Genomic DNA, 11526 nt, shown 5'->3' with positions numbered 1-11526 from the left:
GTTCAAATTTAAAAAGTATCTGATGAAAGACTCCTATCCATAACATGAAAAACTACCAAAATTCAATTTAAAAAGGAAACAAACATCTCAATTGAAAAATGAGCAAAAGTTTTGAACATAGACTCATTCACTTGTGGTGGTAACAAAAAAAATGCTACAACCACTTGGCAAAACAATTTTTCTCCCCACTCCTATTCTTTCACCCAAATGAACTGAAACTTTCTGTTTACATAAAAACCTATACAGAAGTGTTTATAGCAGTTTTATTCGTAATTGCCAAAAACTGAGAATAATCAAAATGCCCTTCAACAGGCAGATGGATAAAAAGCTACGGTACATCTATACAATGGAATAGTAATTGGCAATAAAAAGGAACGAACTACTGATTCACCTAACAAAATGGATGAATCGTAACTGCGTTTAAAAAACTGAAAGAAGGCGGACTTCAAAGGCTACATCTATTATCTTAATTTCCTTTAAATGACACCCCAGAAAAGGCAAAACTATAGGAATAGAAAACAGATCAGTGAGTGTGGAAGGAGGGGGAGGAGTTGACTACAAAGCGGCTGTACCTGGGAATTTTGAGGGTAATGGAACTGTTTCTCGGTGGCATTTTGATGGTTGGTATATAAATGACTAGGCATTTGTGAAATGCATATATTTTACACTACAAAGAGTGAGTTTTACTGCATGCAAATTAAAAAATAATTCAACTACGATGTCAGGATGAAATCCAGGCTGACACTGAATTCATTATATTACAAATGTGTGACATAACATCATGGAAGGAGTGGGGGGTGGGGGGGAGGAACTTACCCAAGTAACTGTGGAGCAGAAACCATGGCTCGCACTGGCCCTCCAGCTGGAAGAGGGTTCCGGCAGCTCTCCCGCGCTTTGGCGGAGTTCTAGAGCTGGATCTTTTATGTGCCGGCCGGTTGTCACTGTCGTGGCCAAGGGGAGCAGAAACGCTGCTCACTGCCGCCCTCCAGCCCAGGCAGAGTCCCAGTGGCTACCCCCACCCCCCGCCCAACCCGCCCCGGGCAGCTTGGCTGGGTTCTAGCGCTGGTTCCTTTATATTCTAGTTGCCTTTAAACTGAGGCTTTTCTTCTGTACCCCAGAGCCCTTAGTCCTGCCCCACACCGCAGTTCCCAGGGTGGGAAGTGGGGTTCCCCTCATGACGCCCACTCCCTCCACTGCATCTGCCCTTCGCCCTTGCCCTTCTATCTTCTGTGGTGCAAGAGCTGTTCAGTCAGCCCTCTGCTCTTCTTCAGGAGGACTTGCTCTATAAACAGGTGTAGATTTGGTATAAATAGGTGTAAAATCAACAGGTATAAATTTGGTGTGTCCGTGGAGGAGGTGAGTTCAGGGTCTTCCAGGGCATCCTGGTAGCTCTAAATAACGTTAAGAAACACTGCTCTGACTAGATTCCGGAAGGGTAAGGAACTGTACACAAAGCCACTGTATTATAGTTGATACATTCTGTTTTACATAGGGACACAGGTTAGTCATTGTGCAACTGCTTTACCTGTATACTAAGATGGAACAAATAAGTAAATAAATTCTAGATAACCAGAGATGCATTACAAGAGAGAAGTGACACGTAATCAAGGGGGAAAGGCTAGATGAACCAAAATGGTGCTGAATTAGAGTCAGAGATATCAGTGTGAACTAACGTTTATTTTAATATATATAAAGATAAAGATGTAAGCATATATGGGTTAATATACGCACATATATTTGTACGCAAGCTCTAGCCAGTAAAGGGACCTAGTAACATTGAACACACCTAAAGCCCGCGTCTTATTTTCTAAATGCCATTTTCTCCAGTAAAAGGAAACAGCTTTTTGAAGAAAAGGCTTTTTCTGTAGCTGGGGCAGGGAAAATACCAGATACACTTCAAATATCTTGAAGTGTCAAAAAGTGGCAAAGCACTTTTTTTAAAAAATGATAAGGCATGTTGAAAGGGCATAGAAGCAGAGCTGAAAGACCCCTCAATGGCCAAATAAGGAATATGTGAGCAACAAAATAATGATAGCATTGGATTCTAACCTAAAGAACAAAATAAGTATCGACAATTTGATACCAATTTCTCAGTAAAGGATTAATCTTGCCTGAAGAGAGCGTTGGCCTTTACCACCAACTCTTAGGAGGTAACTTCTCAGCCCTCCAGTGTCCTGCCTGATAAAAATGTCTTTGTTTACTTGGAGGCCTTGGGCCTGCCAGATAATCTATGCTAACAATGTTATGGGGGGAGTGCAGGCGGGGGGGGGGGGAGGGGGGGGGCTTTGGGTCAGACAGTATCAGCTCAGCTTTGAGAGGGGTTGGAAACTATGGCCAACCACATGGGTAATCAACTATGTATATGTGACCCAACCCCAATAAAAACTGGACACCGAGGTTTGAGCAAATTTCCCTGGTTGGCAATACTCTGTGTTGCCACACATTATTGCTGGGAGAAGAAAATGCTGTTGGCATGACTCCACTGGGAGAGTATAACTGGAAATTCTGCACTTGGTGTCTCCTGGACCCTGTCCTATGCACCTTTTCTCCTTGGCTGATTTTAATTTGCTATAGTAAACAACTGTGAAGGGGCGCCTGGGTGGCCCAGTTAAGTGATCCAGTCTTGATTTCAGCTCAGATCATGATCTCAGGGTCCTGGGATGGAGCCTGCAACCAGCTCCACACTCAGTGCAGAGTCGGCTTGTCCCTTTCCCTTCCCCTCTGTCCTTACCCCCACTCGCTCGTTCTCTCAAATAAATAAAATCTTCGACCTCAGCCGCAGCAACTTCTTCCTAGAAACATCGCCAAAGGCAAGGGAATCAAGGGCAAAAATGAACTATTGGGACTTCATCAAGATAAAAAGCTTTTGCACAGCAAAAGAAACAGTCAACAAAACCAAAGGACAGCCGACAGAATGGGAGAAGATATTTGCAAATGACATATCAGATAAAGGGCTAGTATCCAAAATCTATAAAGAACTTATCAAACTCAACACCCAAAGAACAAATAATCCAATCAAGAAGTAGGCAGAAGACATGAACAGACATTTTTCCAAAGAAGACATCCAAATGGCCAACAGACACATGAAAAAGTGCTCAACATCGCTTGGCATCAGGGAAATCCAAATCAAACCTCAATGAGATATCACCTCACACCAGTCAGAATGGCTAAAACTAACAAGTCAGGAAACGACAGATGTTCGTGAGGATGTGGAGAAAGGGGAACCCTCCTATACTGTTGGTGGGAATGCAAGCTGGTGCAGCCACTCTGGAAAACAGTATGGAGGTTCTTCAAAAAGTTGAAAATAGGGCTACCATATGATCCAGCAATTGCACTACTGGGTATTTACCCCAAAGATACAAATGTAGGGATCCAAAGGGGTACGTGCACCCCAATGTTTATAGCAGCAATGTCCACAATAGCCAAACTGTGGAAAGAGCCAAGATGTCCATCGACAGATGAATGGGTAAAGAAGATGTGGTATATATACACAATGGAATATTATGCAGCCATCAAAAAAAAAAAAAAAGAAATCTTGCCATTTGCAACAACGTGGATAGAACTAGAGGGTAGAACTAGAGGGTATTATGCTAAGTGAACTAAGTAAGTCAATCAGAGAAAGAATGTATCATATGATCTCACTGATATGAGGAATTCTTAATCTCAGGAAACAAACTGAGGGTTGCTGGAGTGGTGGGGGTGGGGGGGATGGGGTGGCTGGGTGATAGACACTGGGGAGGGTATGTGCTATGGTGAGTGCTGTGAATTGTGTAAGACTGATGAATCACAGACCTGTACCTCTGAAACAAATAATACATTATATGTTAAAAAAAAAAAAAAGATAGTAGGAAGGGAAAAATGAAGAGGGGGAAATCGGAGGGGGAGACGAACCATGAGAGACTATGAACTCTGAGAAACAAACTGACGGTTCTACAGGGGAGGAGGGTGGGGGGATGGGTTAGCCTGGTGATGGGTATTAAAGAGGGCACGTTCTGCATGGAGCACTGGGTGTTATACACAAACGATGAGTCATGGAACACTACATCAAAAGCTAATGATGTAATGCATGGTGATTAACATAATAAAATAAAATTTTAAAAAATCTTTAAAAAACAAATAAATAAGATAAAATAAACAACTGTGAGTATAATGGCTTTGCTGAATTCTGGAAATCCTTTTAGTGAATTATTGAGCCTGAAGTTTGTCTTGAGCCTAAAGTTTGTCTTGAGGACCCCCCAAACTTGCAGTTGATGTCAAAAGTGAGGGTGGTCTTAAGGGATTACCACATTTTGCACTAATACAAATAAGTTATTAAATAAATCAACAAACAAAATGTGAGAAAAGGGACAAATCTTTGCAGAATTCCAAATAATGAATGTAAGGGGGACGAGGGAAATAGAAAATCACTGTTAAAACACTACAGTAATAACCGATGCAGGCAAGATCCACTGATGAATGTGGAAACAAGGCGGCAACACTTAGAGAAGCAGGTGTTTGCACAGCTTCAAAACATCCTCCCAAATGCTGTGGTGGTTTCAGCGTATGTCCATAGATTATTTGACACTCTTTCCTTTAAGACGTGGAGCTTAATTTCTCTCGCCCTTGAGTGTGTACTGGAATTAGTAGTAATTCAGTTCTAATAAATAGAATATGAAAATGAAAAGAAGCTACTGACAGTGGGGAACACTGGCAGACCCTATCCTTACCAAATTATCAAAATTCCTATCACCATAAATCATATTGATATGGTGTATCCCTTGCAGTGATGTGATTACAAGGAGATTTAAACTTTGCTGTATTCTCCCCCAAAATCCATGATGCCATTCTGATGAGAAAACATCAAACAAACCCCACTTGCAAGGCATTCTAGGAAGGATTTGCCTAGAGTTCTTCATAAATAACAAGGACAGGAAACGGGGAGACTAACACAGTGTCACAGATTGGAGGAGACTGTCGTGACTCAACGTGGTGTGCTGAGCTGGATCCTGGAACAGATAAAGGACATTGGTGGAAAAGCTGAATAAATTCCAGTTTTGTTCAAAGTACCATGACAATGTTAATTTCTCAGTTTTGATAAGTATAGCAAATGTACTACTCTGAGGGGAAGCTCCCTTATTGTATGTACTATCTTTGTAACTCTTCTGGAAATTTAAGATTATTCAAAAGACAATTTTTTTTTTTTTTTTTTAGACTGACCATATCAAGTGGGTAAGGATGTAGAGCAACTAGAACTCTCATACACTGCTGGTTGAAATGTTAAAACAGTAAATAATACACCCAATTTAAAAAAAAAACAGTTTGGCAGTTTCTTAGGAAAATAAACATACACATAACAGTATGTCCCAGCCATTGCACTCCTAGGTATTTACCCAAGGGAAATGAAAGGTATGTCTTATACACAAATAAGTCTTGTACGTGAATCTTCATAGCAACATTATTAGTCATAGTCAAAATGTGGAAACAACCTAAACGTTCAAGAGGTTACCAGTTATTTATGGTATATCCCTACAATAGAATACTACTTAGCAATTAAAAAGAATGAAACATGGATATAAAATAATAATGCTGAGTGAAATAAGCTCAGCTATCCCCACCCCTAAAAAGAGTACATAATGACTCCATTTTTAATAAAATACTAGAAAATGTAAACCAATGACTAGTAAGAGAAAACAATTCAATGACTGTCTAAGAATGGTAGGGGCAGGACAGGGAGGGCTAAGAGCAAGGGGCTTCTGAGGGGCGAGAGACGGTGACAGGTAGGTTCATTTTGTAAGTATAATTGTTTACAGGTGTGTACATAGGTCAAAACACATGCTTGTATAATTTAAATATGTACTTCATCAATTAGAGCTCAACAAAGCTGTTTTTAAAAAGAATGACATGAAAAAAATGTTTTGATATATTAACTGAAATAAAATCATCACACAAAGACAAGGGCAGCATAATCCTCTTTCAAACAAAACTGACTGGTTTGTGCTTCCAAATGCATAATTAAGTGTCTAGAATATTGTGTAATTAACAGACATTGCTATAGGAGAAAACGCCCGGGTGAGTCAGAGGAAGGGGAGGAAAGTGAGCATGCTACCCTAACAACTCCCAAATCTCAGCGGCTTGATGTAACTTTTTCTCTTTCCTATTTATGCTACATGCCCTGTGTGGGTCAGCAGGATGCCCTCATTCCTCAATGAAGTGGCTTAAAATACATGCTCATTTTAGAAAATTTTAAAGTAAAAAACGCTGGGCTGTGTGTAAATAAAGAGAATATCACAGGTGTAAATTTTATCTAGCTTTGAGCAGGATTCCTAAGTACTGCTAAGTGTAGTCCTTTAAGCCGGAGTACTTAGGAATCTTGCTCAAAGCTAGATAAAATTTACACCTGTGATATTCTCTTTATTTACACACAGCCCAGCGTTTTTTACTTTAAAATTTTCTAAAATGAGCATGTATTACTACCACAAGGGGAAAAAATTTACACAGAAGAAAAGGTCTATGTCTGAAAGACAAATGTGACCACTCAAAAGCAGAGTGCTATTTTGACCTTGCTTAATGTTTCAAAATTGAAGTCTAAGTGAGATAATTGAAATGGAAGCCAAAAGAAAGTGAAATGTGAAATGCTATGTCTTTAGAAACTCAGTTCTTAATAATGATGCGTTTTCTGATGTTTTTCTATAAATAATAGATCACAAAATGGATGTTTGGCACAGAGTTGCTTTTAAAAGTGCACTTTCCAATTCTTGACAGTACAAAAAAAGAAAAATGTAGTAGACACTAAGGACAAGACATAAACAAAGGCTGATAAAGTAACACAAGGGAGCTGATCACACAGACACGCACGTCACCATTATCACCCAACTGGGGTTTCATGCAAAAAACCATGGCATATTTTAAGATAGTCCATCCTAACAAAATACAATTGTAAATAAGTTTGTTCAATAAACCACTTCCACATTCATGTCCGTAATAGCAGTGCTTTGCAAATCTAATTACAACCGATTATTTTCAACAAACTACCCTGTCAGACAAACGTTTTTTTTTCTGGCACGTTTGTAACAGCAAAAATAGCAACAATAATAATCATGCCATGTACGAAAGCCTACCTTGGGCCAGTCACTGTGCTACAAGATGTATAGGACTGCTAACCCTTATAACCGTCTTGAAAGCAAGATGTCTTATATGGATGTTTCTTACAGATAACAAAATCGGTGTTCAGATGTGAAGCAACTTGTTCAAGGTCACAAATCCACAGGAAGAATGTGGTGTTTTCACTCGGGATGTCACCTTCACTAGGAGTGACTTCCCACTCTTGTCAACACCTCAGATTAACCAAAAAGCTATTTTCCAGGCACTGTTCTAGGCTCTGGATATGCAGAGAGAAGTACAGTAGCCAGGTTTGCCTTTCAGGAATTCAACCTAAGGAGGAGCACAGAAAACAACTAGCCAGGGTTGTGGAGAGAATGCTGAGAAAGTGGAAGGGGCACCTGAGCCCCTCCGAGTGGAGGCAGGGGCAGAAGGAAGTGAGCAATGAGCAGGTGGGAGGCTTGGCTTCCCGGAAGCACTTGGCTTGGTGGAATCTAAAAACAAGAATTAGACAAATGAGGAAGGGGAGAAGACATTCCAGGCAGAGGCAGTTAGGTGAGTCAAGGGGAGAGGAAACCTTACAGGAGGTACATGCCTTTGTTTCAAGTATGGCCAGACAATAATGTGACTGAACACGGGAGATCGAGCCTCCTCAGCTCCTTAAAGTCACAACTGCTAATCAGAACACCACTGCATCCCGCCATTTAGCCTGGATTCCAAAGCCCGCCTCCTCCTGGGCACTGCCACACGTTCCCATGGACAACTCGAAGCAACTGTTAACTCTACGACCTGTTCAGCAGGTCCCCTCATTGCCGCAGAACTGTTAAATCTCTCCCCGGAAGCCTCCATGCCAGGCATACTTACTCCAGCTACCCTTGCCTTTAAGATAGGCTGTGATGGTTCCTTCCAGACACATGGAAACCTTCTGAGATACCGGAAACCTGAACTTCCTTACAAGTGTCACCCACACCTGTCCCAGGTATGTCCTGACTACAGGGCCCCATGTTCTAGAAGTACTTGGGAGTGCTAATCCTCTAGCAAAATGTGCACTGCTCAATGCTCCTTGGCGCTATTAGTCTGGTCACCTCCTAAGATATCCGTCTTCCTGGGCCTGAGAACTAGTGGAGAAAAGTCACACGATGGCGTCGATTGGTGCTGCTGGAGAGCCATGGTTACAGATTTCAGCTGGGCCTGTAGCAAGGCTCCACAAAATATGAGTAAGAGACATATTCAAAATTCTAGTAAGGTTTTTTGAGGTAAAGGAAAATGTGAATATGTGACTACTGTGATTACTAGGGTTTGCCATGTTCTAGGGCAGATTCGGAAGTGATTAATACCTAGGTATATCGTGAGAAGTTACTGAGTTTCAAGGGCAAAGAATCCTTGGAAATCCAGGTATAAAAACATTACCTATAAGGAGGCAAAACCATGTTGGCCTTGGCCTCAGCACAGCAGCGGTGACTGCTAGAAGATGGGGGAGCGCCACCTCAGTGGTTCTCTAGTTTTAGTGGGAATTAGAAGCTTCTGGAGAGCACTATGGACCTTTCCTCCATACGCTTTCTGATTTAGTATGTCTTGGGTGGACTACCACTTGTTCTCCTCCTGGGAAGTCTGGACTTACACTTTAATGCTGATCAGCAGAGAGAGGAGAAAATACGATGCAAGAACAAGAACAATGTATCCAGTATTCGTTTTGTGTGTTTGAGAGAGCACAATTCTCAAACATGCAAGGTTTCAAGAGAGAACTTGCTAGCCATAGTTGAAGACAAAATCATTCCAATTAAAGGACAGATCCACATAAAGGACTCAGTGGTGAAGAACCCTAGTCTCAAACTGAGACTGAAACAGTAAGAACTGAACTTACTGCAGAATAAAACAGCTGTGGTTAAAGAAGACAAAGGAAAGACAACGGAAACTGTGTAAATCTCAGCATGAGGGGATGGGAACTTCTGCTTCTCACATCATCCTAGCATCCTCTAGCAGCATCACCACCAGGAACCAAAAATGGTTATACTTTTTCTCATGCCTTCCTATGTGCTGGGCATGGTGCTATAAAAACTATGCATCATCTCCTTAATTCTTACAACCTGGGGCAGGTAACTGTTATTCCCACTTCAACTTAAGTGCACAGAGTGGATATTTTGGCCATGCTCACCCAGTTAGATTGGTCAGAGCCTGAGATACTGTGATGTTAAGATTGGCAGGATTACTGTTTTATGAGAACCCTTTAATAACCAAGCATTTTACTATGGTCTTAATCAGTAAGCTGGAGTATCTTTTGGGGACCTCTTCCTCCTTTCCTCTACCTCTACCACAACCAGCAACTATGTTATGGGGTCTCAAGATATGTTGTTCAGGGAATTCAAGAGAGATGTGGGGAAGGGAGATGTGGTACAAAATCTTCCATTTTGATTTGGACCCTAAAGTACTTCTTTTCAAACTTTCACGTGCATACAATTTACCTGGGGGATCCTGTTACATTGCAGCTGGCCAATTCATTAGGACCTTGTGTGGAATTTGAAATTACTTCTAACAAGTTTCCAGGTGAGGCTGCTGGGCTATTTTGAGTAGCAAAGCCCTAAACCACAAACTCCAAACCAGGTTCTCTTGAGAGCTAACTGGTTGGTAGCAGTAGCTCGTGTAGCTATTAATGAAGAGGTACTTTGATTCATATATGGTTTCTTGTGTAAATGCCTTTGGAAACCTAGCAGGGGTGAGGTTTGAGACACACACACAGTGATTGGCACAAGTTTCCAACATTTACGAGTTCCTGTTGTTAACGGAAGTAACATGTCTATCATTAACAAGTGAAAATCGAAACAAACCTCTTGCAGTGAGAAGGGAAAAAGTGCTTCATTTCTCTGCCTTTCATGGTAAGGAAGGCCAATGTTTAAAGTAATAAGCGGAGGTGAAAATACACACTATTTAAAATTATAATAACAATTATTACACGAGTGACCTATAACAAGTAATTACAGGTGCAAAGTGGATCACAGCCATATTGGGTGTTCCAGGACAAACAGCCAAGTAAGCTCTCCTAGTCTAGGAGGTCAATAGCCCAAACTATTAGGTACTCCCTACCATTAAAAACACACTACCTTGAGGGGTGCCTAGGTGGCTCAGTCGGTGAAGCGTCTGTCTTCAGCTCAGGTCATGATCCCAGGGTCTTGGGATCTAGCCCCTCGTAGGGCTCCTTGCTCAGCAGGGAGCCTGCTTCTCCCTCTGCGTCTGCCTGCCACGCCCCCTGCTTGTGCTGTCAAATAAATAAAATCTTTTTTTTTTTTAGAAGATTTTATTTATTTGAGAGAGAGAATGAGACAGAGAGCAGGAGAGGGAGGAGGGTCAGAGGGAGAAGCAGACTCCCTGCTGAGCAGGGAGCCCGATGTGGGACTCAATCCCGGGACTCCAGGATCATGACCTGAGCCGAAGGCAGTCGCTTAACCAACTGAGCCACCCAGGCGCCCAAATAAATAAGATCTTAAAAAAAAAAAAAAAAAAAAACCCAACACACACTACCTTGAGTAGCAGCAAGTTCAGGTGCTTCTTCAACCTAATTCCCTAATACTTCACAAGAGCAGAACCTATTTTTCTCTTGCTCACTATTATATATTCAGTGGTAAACACACTTCCTGGGACATACTCTAGATACTCAACAAATATATATACGCTGAAGAAAATCTTAAAAGAAAACCCGAGACTCAAGAAAGTAGTATGTATAAAAATGGCATTTTAAGTCCTAGAAAAAAATGAATGTCTGCTATTCTAACACATGGACTAGGAATTTAGCTTCCAGCAGTATTAGTAGATGTCATTAAATATTCTGGTAGTTCCGTGACATTTATAATCAGATTTAATTTATGTATTTGGCTCTATGGCAGAAACGTTCCATGTTTAACAATCTTAGTCATACCCTCTAATGTTTAATGACTAGTCAAATGGGCTTAAAAATTCGTTTTCTGCTAACTCCTGTCACCTGATTGTTTATTGGTCTAAATTATTCTCTTGCGCCTGTATGCACACTGAGTAAATAAACAAACTTTTCCCAAGAAATCTCCCTTGTACAAATTCCCAAGGGACTCCTTTTGAAATAAGACTCAGTCAATGCAGAAAATGGGTGGATGGTGAGTTTTAGTCTTTGTAAGTGCCTATTAACCAGTGTGTGTCCATCAGAATCAGCTGCTCAATCTTGTCTTTACAGATACGCAACTATTTGTTTACTGCGCTGCTGTTTATAACAGGAAACACTGAACAAGTAAATCTACGTTATAGGGGGCTAAATTATGGTGTATAATATAATGCAACCATTAAAAGTCAAAATAATGGCATCGTATAGTGCACTTGACACAACCAGGCACAATTCTCTAAGGGCTTAGGTATGGTAACAATTTTCATCTTTATAACCAATCTATGAGCTAGGTGCTATCACATTTTACAGATGGGAAAATAAGG

Source organism: Mirounga angustirostris, unplaced genomic scaffold, assembly GCF_029215605.1.
Source record: "Mirounga angustirostris isolate CCGP_5_RB_7025 unplaced genomic scaffold, mMirAng1.0.hap1 SCAF_1, whole genome shotgun sequence".
Classification (NCBI taxonomy): domain Eukaryota; kingdom Metazoa; phylum Chordata; class Mammalia; order Carnivora; family Phocidae; genus Mirounga; species Mirounga angustirostris.
The sequence above is the reverse complement of the archived record's forward strand: the minus strand, read 5'-3'. Positions refer to the sequence as shown.